The sequence below is a fragment of the Dermochelys coriacea genome, chromosome 25 (assembly GCF_009764565.3).
Source record: "Dermochelys coriacea isolate rDerCor1 chromosome 25, rDerCor1.pri.v4, whole genome shotgun sequence".
Taxonomy (NCBI): domain Eukaryota; kingdom Metazoa; phylum Chordata; order Testudines; family Dermochelyidae; genus Dermochelys; species Dermochelys coriacea.
Genome location: NC_050092.1, coordinates 8330512 through 8343220, shown reverse-complemented (window position 1 = coordinate 8343220; position 12709 = coordinate 8330512). Strand labels below are relative to the sequence as shown.

The 12709-nt window shown below is 55.1% G+C and overlaps 1 protein-coding gene across 1 annotated transcript in view; it reads left to right on the top strand.

Annotated features, from left to right (window-relative positions):
- The first annotated feature begins 5031 nt into the window (after positions 1-5031).
- SEMA6B (semaphorin 6B) overlaps positions 5032-12709 on the top strand; it is an 83442-nt gene continuing 75764 nt past the window's right edge. Inside the window, exon 1 of the mRNA XM_038384364.2 lies at positions 5032-5596. The gene's annotated coding sequence lies outside the window, so the exon portion shown is untranslated. The remainder of the gene's footprint in view (positions 5597-12709) is intronic.

Genomic DNA, 12709 nt, shown 5'->3' with positions numbered 1-12709 from the left:
AGGCAGCAGAGAGGGATTTAAAAGCAGCAGAGAGTGCAATGATATCTATTTATATTGCAGTTGTGGCATTCGGTGATCACTTAGCGCTTGAGCTCCTCGCTAGAAACCTGATTTATTCCATCTTCCATTCCAATGGGCTGTGCATTGTATGAGCTTTACAGTGCTCCGCCCAGACTCTGTGTCTGGGAAGCTCAGCCCTTAAAGGCACCCCAATACCACCCACTAAGATCAGGGCCCCATTGCGCACATATACATAGAGAGAGGCAGGCCTTGCCCCAAAGAGCTTGCAGTCTAAATGGACAGGCCAGACAAAGGGGATGAAGGGAAACTGAGGCAGAGCAGGGAAGTGACTTGCCCAAGATCATCCAGCAGGTAGGTGGCAGAGCTGGGAATAGAACCTAGGTTTCCCAAGTCCCAGCACAGTGCCCTGTCTGGCAGGAGAAGAAAATGAGATGTGCTATAAACTGACAGGACCCTTTTAACATCTCCCTACGTGGTAGGGGCAGCTGCGCTGATAAAAATGGCTCAAGGTGGCTCGGGCAGGGGGGGAGAAGGAAAGGTCATTCTTGAAACAGATAATATAAAAATTAATTTTCTGCCCAGTGGTTTTTAGGGGTTTGACACTGGTGGAGTCTGACAGGGCTAGATCCCCTGGCCCGAATGTGGGTGATATACGACCCCTCGCATTAAGCCATGTTGGCATGGGAGGCCTTCCAGAAATACCCTCTCCAAGTCAGTGCTGATCTGATGCCCCAAAGCAGTGCCAGGGGGCGCTGTGCTGCCAGAAGTGCCGTTTTCAAAGCCAGCTGTGAAACCCAGATCTGGCCCACCGATGGCCACTGAGAATTTCAGGGCTCTTTCCATGAGAGTCAGGGTGGGAAGCCCTGGGGGTCTGAGCCAGACCCAACCATTCTGCCTCTAAGATTTCTCGGCTGTTCACCTGTCCTGACCCTGAGCAGCACCCCCGGTAAAGCAGGATGCATTTATCACAGGAGAGAGGGCTGGAATTCATCTAGCAGTTTGGCCCTGATGGACAGTCCTTGCAGAGAAATCCCACATCTAAAGATTGGATGGCCACGTGAATAAAGCTTCCCCCTTATCTTCTACAGGGGTAAGGAGTTCAATCCGTTGGCCGCCAGTTGGAGACAGATTAGACTACTAGATACTAATGATACTTAGCATTCTTCGAATGCTTTATATGTTCAAAGCCCTGTACAGATATGAACTAATTAATCTACCCAACACCCTTGGGCCTGGGAAGCATTCTCATCAGCTATTTGATGAGCTTTTGGACAAGACTTCATGGTGTATAGTTGTCCTCAAATATATGGGGTCAAATCCCACTGGCTGCATGAACTGGGCCCATTGAGTAGATATTGTTCCACTCTGGTTATTCCATGCCTCCTACAGACTGTGGGGAAGCCCAGAGATCCCCCTGGAATTGGCCGTGACTCACCTACTAGTCACTGGCTGACGTCTGTACAAAGTGTTTTTGAGTTTGCAAATCAACAGCGATATTTACATTTGGTCATACGCTTTCAGCGAGCATGAGCTCCATACCCAGGGTCTGCAAGCAGATGAATAAATAGATGGAATAGATCCAGGACCAGTAGGTAGTATTACAGGCAATGCAGGTAATGACACCTATAGTTAAGGTCACCCATCATTTGCCATGATAAGATCCTATTTTTAGTTGCTTACAGCTTTGCTAAACTTTAACTGTTCAGGCTGAAATTTTCCATGGTCAGTATCTGCCTTAGGCCGATTGATTGATTTTTGAAACGCTTCAGCTAAAGCAGGCCAGCTATTGCTAAGAAGGAGGTTAGGGGGGAAATACCTTGTTTTTCCATTATTAAAAAAAAATTCTTCCAATTATTTCATGAGATGCTCTAGCACCTCTATGCTTTGGAGCAGGGACGGGAAATTTGGCAGGGAGCTCACCTTTTGCTATCCTCATGAAAATCCACCCAGATCTGGCCCAGTTAGAAAAGTGTCTGTTTGCACATGCTCAGAGAGTTAGAGTCAGGCAGCTAAATGCTCCGAGGAGTCCGACTACAATGAGCATGCTCCGTCCCCACCCAGCTCCTCCAGGCGTGCGCCATCCCTGCCGAGTGGCTGACAGTGCTCCATCCTCAGGGTGGCAGGAGCTGAGCCGGACTCTTCCTGCAATGGCGTGGTCTGACTTTCAGAGGCTGCCGCGGTATGGCATTCAGGCACGGACCATGGGACGCTGTCTCTCCTGTGCACTCAGTGGCCCAGCCCCATGCTGGCACATGGAACCCAGGCAGTGGTGGAAGGGAGGAGAGGAGGAATCTGCCTGACTCAAAGGCAGAGGGGTGAGGAACCGGGGGCTGGGGGAGAGATGCAGGGCAGAGAGACAGCACAGAAGCAGGGAACAGGAGCGGAGGGGGACAGAAGACCCAAAGTGGGAATAGGCTCAAGAAGGGGCTAGGGATAGTCATGATAGAAGAAGGGCCTGAACTGAGGAGGGAACATGGGTGGGAACAGAAAGGGGGGGCAGGCAGGTGTCGGGGAGGAATAACAGCAGGAGGGGACAGGAATGAGGGAAGGGGTGGATTGGAGCAGAAGGGGATTTGGAGGAAATGGGACAGAAAGGTCTGTAAGCAATAAAGCACACTCCTCTATAGAACATGGAATGAACCCAGGAATCCTGAGTGTCACCATTCCTCTGCTGTCAGCAAATAGTGGGGAAGCCCACTAGCAAAGTGTGTCTCATCGTTCTCTTCTGCACAGAATCGAGCACTCCAGAGTTAGGAAATACCAGAATTCGGGTTGTCCGTGCAACCTTAATTCAGCCCTCTTGTGCATTTGCCAGGCCGTTATGATACAATCTTTAATTACATGATCGCCAGCGATTTTTCCCACAGGCCCCCTGCCTCAGCCAGTGCACGGGCTGGACCTGCTCTGGGGATGACTCAGGGCTGTCTACTGAAGCTGTCTCTTGGAGTCCTGAGTCATTTTTGCAGAAGTTGGAAGGTGTGCAATGAATGAGGTGGGGGACTGCAGGAAGGGAGAAGGATTCCTAGCTAAGGAGGCAGTGGAATGCCGTCCTGGACAACCGGGTTCCATCCCTGCCTCTGCCACAGAGTTCCAGGATGGTGCTGGGCAAATCACTTAAAGCAAACTTTTCACAGCAGCCATTTTCTGGGTACCCAACCTGAGACACCTTGGGTCTGCCTTGCAGAAGTGCTGAGTACTCATAGCTGCCACTGAGGTCAACGGGCACCATGCTCTGAATAATGAAGAGCTACACAATATTTTGCAAAAGATCCTACACTTGTCAAACTGGGCCTCCAACCTTCATTGGCATTTTTGGCTTTAATGGCTCAGTTTCCCATGTGTGAAATGGGGATAATACTGTGACCTCAACACCCCAGGGTGTCACAACAATAAATTCATTCATGTCTGTAACGGACTAAGATCCTCCAATGAGAGCAGCATGGAAAAGTCCACGGGGAAATTAATAATTCTGTATTCAGTTCAGGGCTTGGCTTCTGGGCAGTGAATAATGCCTGGGGCCATGCACTGAAGCATGAGGATAAAAAGGAATATTGAAGAGAGACCCATTCAGTGAGCACCGTCCATCCTGAGCACTGAATGAGGCAGGGGCCTGGGGGAAAATAAATAGTAGGTGTAATTAAAGACTGGATCACAATGCATGTGCCCAAGACAGCTGAGTTAAGGATGCAAAAGCTACCTTGATCCTGGCACTTCCTAACATTTGAGTGCTTGATTTTGCAACCTTCACATCCTTTGCATGTGGTTGGCTGTATGTAATAGCCATGTGTGTTCAATAATAAAGAGTAAGGGACCGTCTATTCTGTGTTTGTGCAGTGCCTAGCACAGGGGTTCTCAAACTGGGGGTCAGGACCCCTGAGGGGGTCATGAGGTTATTACATGGGTGGGTGGCAAGTTGTCAGCCTGCACCCCAAACCCTGCTTTGCCTCCAGCATTAATAATAATGTTAAATATATAAAAAACGTGTTTTTAATTTATAAGGGAGGGTCACACTTAGTGGCTTGCTATGTGAAAGGGGTCACCAGTACAAAAGTTTGAGAACCCCTGGGGGCCTGGTGCATGACTGGTGCTGCTCGGCGCTGCGGCAATACAAACAATAATAATACTCAGATTGCCAGCCTGGGATCAGTTCCCAGCTGTACCGGGTGAGCAGGGCCGTAGGAAGGCAGTCTGGGGCCCTGGGCACGTGGCATCCCCAGACCCTACCTAAAGATCATGGCCTGGCCCCTACTTAGGGGGACAGCAGGTTTGTCTGTCTTGTCTGAGATTTGGGGCAGGAAATGGCTTGTGCTGTGTGTTTGTATAGCGCCTAGCGTGACCTTGGTCAGGACCTCTTGGCGCCACTCCAGTACCAATCGTAAATCAAATACTACCATCTCATAACTAGCTCCAATGTAGACACAAAAAGAAAAGGAGTACTTGTGGCACCTTAGAGACTAACAAATTTGTTAGTCTCTAAGGTGCCACAAGTCCTCCTTTTCTTTTTGCGAATACAGACTAACACGGCTGCTACTCTGAAACCTGTCAATGTAGACACAGTGCCCCATCTGGCTACTACAAAGACCTAGGAGAAGTACTGAGGGCTGCGATTGTGTCCCCATTGTGCATACAGAGTCGGAGACGGCCCCTGCCCCGAAGAGCTTACAGTCCAGGGGGTGGGGATGGGCAAAGAAAGCGTGCTCCTGATGCTGCAGATGGGGGAAACTGAGGCACGGAGCCGGGCAGTGACTTGGCCAAGGTGGGCAGGGCTGGGAAGTGGAGACCTCGCCTCTGTGGCCTCAAACCAACCCACCCCTGGGCTGGCCAGGAACGAGCCTTCCCCCCCCCCCCCGCCCCCGGCTTTCAAATCCTCCCCCGCCCGCTCGGAGCCTCTCTGCCCCCCACGCCAAGCGGGTCCCCCTCGCGATCCGGCTCCTGCCGGAAGCGCCGGAATCCAGCCCTGCTCTTGCCGGGAGCCCGCCGGGCTGGGTGCAGGCTGGAGCTGCGGCGGAGGGGAGATGCCGCCTGCAATGTGCGCGCTCCTGATAACGCCGGAGACGGAGCCAGCAGATAGAGCCAGCGCCTGGAGAGAGGGGGGACGAGACCCGCTCTCCGCCCCCCGCTAGCCCTCCTCCCCCCCGGCAGGCTGACAAAGGCAGCAGGGAGGGGTGGGGTGGGGGGGGTAGCAGGAGCCCTCCTCCGTCCAGCGAGCCAGCCCCCCCCCCTCGCAGGAGCCCCTGGCTGCAGCTGTTCCCAGCCCCCCCGGCGCTGTTCCCCTGGCGGGGGAAGGGGTGGGGGGTGCTGGAGAAGAAGGTGCCGGGGGTTGCATGCACACAGCTGGTGGGGAGCTGCATTGCACGGGGGAGGGGGGATCTGTGTGTCCCCCCCCCCGCCTGCCTGGTGTGTGTCTCTGCGCCCCGGCTCCCGAGCTGGATGCGTGGCCAGGATGCCAGGCGGGTGCGAGGCAGGGACAGGTGTGAGGGGGAGAAGGAGGAGCGCCGCCCCTTAAAGGAAAGAGCCGCTCGGAGTTGCCCGCTGCAGACAGCCCCAGCCTGGCTCCCGGGGAGCTGCCGGCACGGTAGGTGAGGGCGCCGGGCGCTGCCGGGGAGCGGGGGGTGGGTCACTGCCTCGGCCAGGGGGGGCTTTTCCCCTGGGAGCCCTGCAAACTTTGCGGCTCTCGGCCGGCGATCGCCCGCTGGAGGGGGGGGCTGGGGGCGCGTGGCTGTGGTGGTAGTGCCGGGGGGGGGGTTCGATTTCAGTCGGGGGGGGGAGGTTATCCCCTGCCAGGGCAGCAACGTGCCTTTGTGTAGTCGGTGAGCAGCCCCTGCCTTCCCCATCCGAGCCGGGGGGGGACACACAGAAGAGCCTGCAGCGAGCTTTTGTTACGGGCTCCAATGCCGAAGGGAACCTTGAAGGGTCACTGACTCTACCCCCCCCTTCTGGGGGGCTGGCATTTCCCAGCAGCTGGTGGGTACCGCCGGGGGGGGTCTGTTACAGAGGGGGAGGGGCAGGAGCGGCGAGGACCCCCCCAGCTGGAGCTGTTCTGCAGGGGGGCTGGATGGGGGGCAAGTTGGACGAGGTAGCCGAGTGGCTGCGTGGGTCTGTTTTGTGCTGCCACAAGCCCCTTGGTAACCGGCGGGGGGGGGCAGGACGGGACCTGCCCTTCACTTGGGGTGCAGCCCCCACTGTCAGGTAGAACCTTTCTGGGGTGGAGCAGGGCACAGACCCCGGCTGGGAACCGGGCACAGGGTGCTGAACCGCCCAGAATCCAGCACACGGGTGGGCTGGGGAGGGCTGCCGGGGGCCCTGGCATAGAGACAGGGTGGGGCAGAAAGGGTGACACTTCCCCCACCCCGGGGAGCCATGCGAGGGGAGCACCCGCTCTGTCCGGATCTGAGGTTTGCCACCACCGGAAAGGTTGGCCCTGCCCTTGGATGAGGGGGGAAGGCTCCGTTCCCCAGCTATGTGGGTTCCCTCTGTCTCTTGGTGCTGGGTGGCCTCTGTACCCTGCATCTGCAGGGAAGGTGTCTGCCGGGCTGTGGGTCCTGGTTTATGACATTTCTGCTTGAGGAATAAGATTATTGGCATGAAAGGAGAAAACAGCAGGGCACCAGGGGAGTTTAATGCTTTTAAATGCGGGGGCTGGGCCCTGCAATTTACAGGAGTGGGGGTTCAGCAGTGGGAGCCCAGCTCGAGGGAGAGCCCTGCTAGACATCAGTCCACTAGGCACTTCATGGTTCCGTGCTGGGCATCAACCACCCTCGCCCGGTCCTGTGAAACCCCTGTTCCCCTGACGCTGGTCACGCTAAAGATAGCCCACCTGTGTTTCTGCTCCTAGCCGGGGGGGCCCATCCTGCAGATTGCTGGATAAGGGCTCTGAGAGACGAAGGTGCTCAGCGAAGGATCTGGCCCCCAGAGGTCCTCCTGGCTGGTTTCTAGTTGGCCTGATGTCTGTGCTAATGTTGAGCCCCTCCTGCTTTCTGCTTTGGGGACAGTCACCGCCAGGGGTGGGGGACAGGGGCAGGGACCTGAGTGCTGCCTGGCATGTGGCTGAGGACAGGGCTTTGCCTGCTAAGCACCTGGAGCAGTACCCCAGCTCCCTGTGCAGAGATCGCCTGCCTTCCCCTTCCCTAAACGCACACCCAGCCTCCGACGTCATGGGGGATCGATAGAGACGCAGCCGTAGGATCTGGAGCCACCCCGGGCATCGGAGTGGCAGGGCCTGTCAGTGCTTCCACCCTTCCGTCTGGGTCTTGCACGGAGCACGTCGGCTCTGCCTCGCAGACAAGTCTCTCCCATCTCCCTTTCAGTCGCCCAGGGAGCAGGAGCGGTTGGCTTGGGGATGGGAAAGTGGGGCGGGTTGTCTGGCGCTCCATGCCAGTGCCCTGAGCCCATCATAGCAGCGGAAAGCGGAGTCTGGCCTGGAGCAAGGAGGTGATTGCTCATCTCTGTGCAGGTTCGTTAGCACTTAGGATCTCCAGAGTGCTGTACAGCCCAGAGCGTGCTGGGAGGCAGCATGGCCCAGTGGGTCAGTGCAGCGCCCCGAATGGAGAAGTGCGGGGGACCTAGGTTCTGTTCCCAGCTCTGTCATTATTCTCTCTGCATGACTGTGGCCAAGTCACGTCCCTTCTCTGCACCTCAGTCTGCTTGTCTGTAGAATGGGGCTGTTGGTATAATGGGAGCGCCTAGGGGTCTCTGCTGAGATCAGGCCCTTCTTGTGCTAGGTTCTGTACAGACACAGTCCCTGAACCTGTGAGTGTACAGTCTAAATGGACAAGGGCAGCAGGGGAAACTGAGGCATGGGGCGACTGCCCAAGGTCACAGAGCAGAGAGCCCAGGTCTCCTGAGCCATCACCCCATGGGCTATCCACTAGCTCACACTGCCTCACTTTACCTAGCTGCTGATGAAACCAAACCCCTTGAGATTGCTTCTCCAGAGACGCTTTTCATCCAGTAAAGTGTTATTGACGGATGATGAATAACAGCGCTGGGCAAGGACACTGTCCGGGTGAAAATTCCATCCAAACAAAACTTTTCTGATCTGCGTCACTGGTAAGAGTTCCGCAGAGAGCTCGGGAGAGGATATCAAACAAGCAAATGCAGGCCTGGCTTTTGGTGCTGGCCTGTCCCCCTTTCCAAGGTCTTCACTTAGTTTCACTTTCTGGGCCAGACCCTTCGGCTGCTGGAGATGGAGTGAAACGGGTGCTCTGCTGGCTGTTGAGAGCTCACGGCTGTAGCCTGCCCCGTGAATAATAATGAATAATCTTAACCCATTATCCATTTCACCTCTGGTTCCTATCCTGTGGCGTTGGGAGTTGCCCGTGCGGTAAGGGGAATGCAGGGCTCCAAGACCCAGGTTCCATTGGTACGATCATCAGAATAAATAGTGTTAATGCTAATAAAATCGGTGCCATCTAAATCTCTTTCACGCACCCCTCAGCCCCATCATCTAGTATTTTTAACCTAAATGTAGGGCATGGACTACATGACGCTAGGGGGCAGATTTTCAACTGCTTAGCACCCAGCAGCTGCCATGATGCTGGCACTATCCCTTTAAAAGATAAACATGGGCCCTTCACCTGCAGCTGGTGCAATGGGGGGTGGGTCTTGAGAACATTGGTGTGTTTGTTTTTTCTTTGTGCTTTTAATTTGAAATCGGGCAGGGCTGTGTTTGTGAATGAGGGGCCCAGTCCTGCCAGGTGCAGAGCACTCTCTGTCCCCGTTGAAGTCGGCGAGGGTGCTCAGCAGCTGCCCGCCGGATCAGGCCTTCCTATGGAGCATGTACTGTGTGGGGCGCGTGGGGGAGGCAGGCTGCCCCTTTGCTGAGTGATGCAGGGCCGTGCGGATGTAACATGGATGCAGTTGTCCTCCTTTGTAGAGGGACGCTGGCCCACAGCCTGCCCCCAAATTTCACCCCATTCTGATTGGTGGGATGCCATCCCCCTGGAATAGCCAAACCCAGGGCTCTGCCAGTGGTTGATCGATCAAGGGGTCAGAGCCAGGGGGCTCCCAAGTTGTCTTAGCTGCCGATCCGGATTCTTTTGCAGCGTGCAGGTGGTGTCTGGGCGCTGGCGAGTCATGTGCTGGAGGGTGGGAGGGCTGTGCCGTGGGGTAGCAGCACCACGGGGAAGGCTGCTTCATAAGAGAGAAGATGGGGTGTGGGGGCGGGAGATTATGGAAAAGGAGGAAATAGAGGGGAATATTTCAGGGGGGCATCATGAGGTAGGGGGCGATATTCATTGGGTTGCTATGGAGAGGGGGAGAATTGGCGGTGTTTATAGAGGTTTGGGGCTGGGAAAAGATGGGGTGGGGGGAGGGATGGACTCCCCTTCCCTGCCCCGCCCCTGGAAAGGCAGCACTTTACTGAAGGCAGCTAGGAAATTTTGCCCTGGCTCGGTGCGCCGTGGGTACCAGCTCCCAGCTGAGCAGATGGTTTCAAGCTTGTATGCTGCGACCACAGGCACTGCAGAACCCACCTTGGATAATGCCACTTGGCTGTGTCGTTCTGTGACCAAGATCTCACACGGGTTTGGGGTCAGTGGCTTTTGGGGAGCGAGTTGTTGCTGGGTTTATAGCCTGCTGCGGTTTGGGCCGATCCTTAACGGCAATGTTTGCAGACTGGCTGCACGGGTTGTTTTATCCCTGCAGCTTTCCTGGCCGTTTGGAAAGGTCACTGTGTGTGTGTGTGTATGTGTTTTATGGTGCTTTCAGACACATTTTTCACCCACTCTGGCCATAAAGAAGCTGGCTGCTTTGCAGGAACCCAGCCTCGAGTGCGCCATTCCAACCTAGACCCAACCCCGCTGGCTTATGGACGCTGCTTCTGAGCCAGACTAACCGGGGACTAACCGGTCTGAGCAGGCTGCTGACCTGGGTCGGTCTCGAACTCCGTTTCCTACTCTTGGGCAGGAGGATTGAACTCCTCTGCTGGCCATCAGCAGCGCCCGGAGGTCACTAGTGATCAACCCTGAGGCTGTTGGTCCTTTGGGAAGGTGGAGAAAGGAGAGCTCGAGGAGAGAGCTTGTGACCTTGCACCTGGGCAGCCCAGGGCCCTTTATTACTGACTATGAAACCGGCTGCCATAAGCAAACATCAAGTAAGACTCTGTCGCCCTCTAGAGGTGGTTCGGACAATCCAGGATCGCCCTGGGGGCCGTGGGAGTTGAGGTCACTGAAAAGGAGCAAGATCTTGCTTGGAGGGGCCGTCCCCTGCAGCTAGCATGGGGAGTATTTTTATTAATGAAATATTGAAGATCTCTGCCCACCTTCCTGTTAGTTGGCCACTTTGTTCCTTCTGTGGCTCTGGCCTTTGTGTGAGAATGGGTGCACAGAATGGGGGCCGGAGGGGTGGGGAGGGGCTCTTTAATATGCGGTGTTGCAAGAGTTGGCAGGCTTCTTGGCCAAACGCGATGTACTTGGAAAGGGTGCTTGGGGATCTGATGCTGAGGCTTTCCTTCCAAAGAGGGGGGGTGGGGCTGGTTTCTCAGAGAAACCCGAGAAACTTCCCAGCGTTCCGCTTGGAGGCTGTTGAATTTTGCTGCACACACCCACCCTCCCAGCACGTGTCCCCTCTGGTCTGTCTCTGTCCTCCCCAACGTACCCCTCTGACTCTGTCACTCTTTCATCCCCATACCTGCCCTTCGGTCTAATCTAGCATGTGTCTGTCTCGTCTATCGATTGCCCGCTCGTGGCTGGCCCTGCATGGATGAGTTGGAGGGGGGAGGCATTCAGCTATTCCAGCGATGATCACATCTCCTTGGGAGGCAAAGGGGGTGCATGGAGCCCCTTTGTCCCCAGGGCACCTGCTCAGGAGGTCGCTGTAAATCTGGCCACACGGGCTGGGAAGCACAAAGTGGGGAGACCTGCTGATGCTGCCCCCAGCACTCACTGGCCTGGAGAGGTCATAGTTTCACCCCGTTTAGGGAAGTGGGTGGAGAACCCAGGGGACCTTGTTTTTAAAAGGACAACCGGATCGACTGCTCATTGTGCGCCTCCCGAGTGCCCAGGGGACTGTTGCACAAGCTCTCTGCTCGATCGCAGGGCCTGATCCTGCAAGCCAGGGCCTCACTGAAGCAACTGGGTCAATTTGGGGGAGGAAGGGCTGCTCCCATGAGCCAGGCCTCACAGCGGGAAGCTCTCATTTGCTCCAGGTATTTTCAAGGCCTGGCTGTTAAACTCCAAGAAGCGGTTTATTACCCTGGTGCTGCAGCTCCTCCGGCTTGGGATCCGGGGGGAAGCTGCCATGGGCCTGGTTGCCTTGCCTGGAGCCCAAAGGAGCCGCATCCTAGATGCTGGAAAGAGGACTGGTCTTTTCTCCTACACCCACGCTGCCTGGAGCCTGGATCCCATGTCAGCCGGGGAGCCGCTTGTAAATACGTTTTCGTTCTGCCTGCCGTTCAGATAAACAATGGGAAATTAACGAATTCAAACCCTGAGCAAGTAAACCAGCCCGAAGCCTCACACCTCCCGCAGGCAGGCAATTCAGAAGCAGGGCTGAATGACTCCATGCTTGTGAGCTCTGCTGTAATGCAGGGAAGGGGATGCGTGGTGCTTTTCTCTTGTGGTAGGATCTGTGTGTAACCCCTAGCGATGGCAGACGAATTCTTTCCTGGCCGGGGTGGTGGGGAAGGCTGCTCCCACTGCAATCCAGTTTAAGGTGCTGAGGGGTAATTTTATTACTAGTTGTGAATGTTTATCTGATAGGCATGACCAAATTCGATTGTGCAAGGTGCTGTACAGACACAGAAGAGACAATCCCTGCACAATCTAAGACCCCTGTTCAGGACAGCGCTTACGCACTCCTGGAATTCCCAGGGGATTGAAATCAATGGGAGAGCAGAGATTTTTCAGGCCAAAAGGAACCATCGTGTGGATCTAGCCCAAGTCTCCTGCGTTCACACCGGCCAGAGAACGTTCCTTGGCGATTCTTGCACCAGTCAAAGTCCAGAACTTCAGGCTGAGCGAGAGCTTGTCTTTTGGAAAGCCAGGCAGGGCTGGATTGAAAGGCTGCAAGCGCCGGGGAATCTGCCGCATCCCTAAAGTTATGCTCCTGCTTAAGTGCTGCCCTGAATCGGGGCCTGAAAGGAAACTCCTGAACAATGGGGCCCCGTTGAGGTTAATGGAGCTATGTCCATTTACGCCAGTCGAGGTGCTGCCCCTCGGCGACTTGTGGGAGCTATAGTTGCAGGGGTGCCAGCTTTGCCTAGACTGTCAAAGAGAGAATAAAGAATTGCTGTCTTAGTGCTAAATTCTCTGATGTCCTTGGCTTAATATTATCAGCTGGCTTTGCAGTTTGTGTAATTAATTATACTGGTGTATATAAAATTTGATTTAGCAATCACTGGATACGGATGCCTATATCTAGGTAGTAGATAGTGCCTCCTCCACGCCAGGGCAGGATTTTCCCCCCACAGTGTATCTTCAAGTCTTTTTTATGAGTCTAGTTTAAGAGGCAAATTTTGAAAGCCACCTCTGCTGTTTGCACAGGCACTTTACGCACTCACTTATCTTCACGAACACGACACTGTGCTCCCAAGCGGGTATCTGTGCAACCTGATGGAGCAGCTGTTCATCTGGGCTGTACTCAGGAGATTGGGATCCGGTTCCCAGTTCAGTCGCAGCCCTGAGTGACGTCAGGCAAGTCCCTGAAGGTGGAATTCTGTACTCATGGAAGGCAATGGGAATCTTACCCC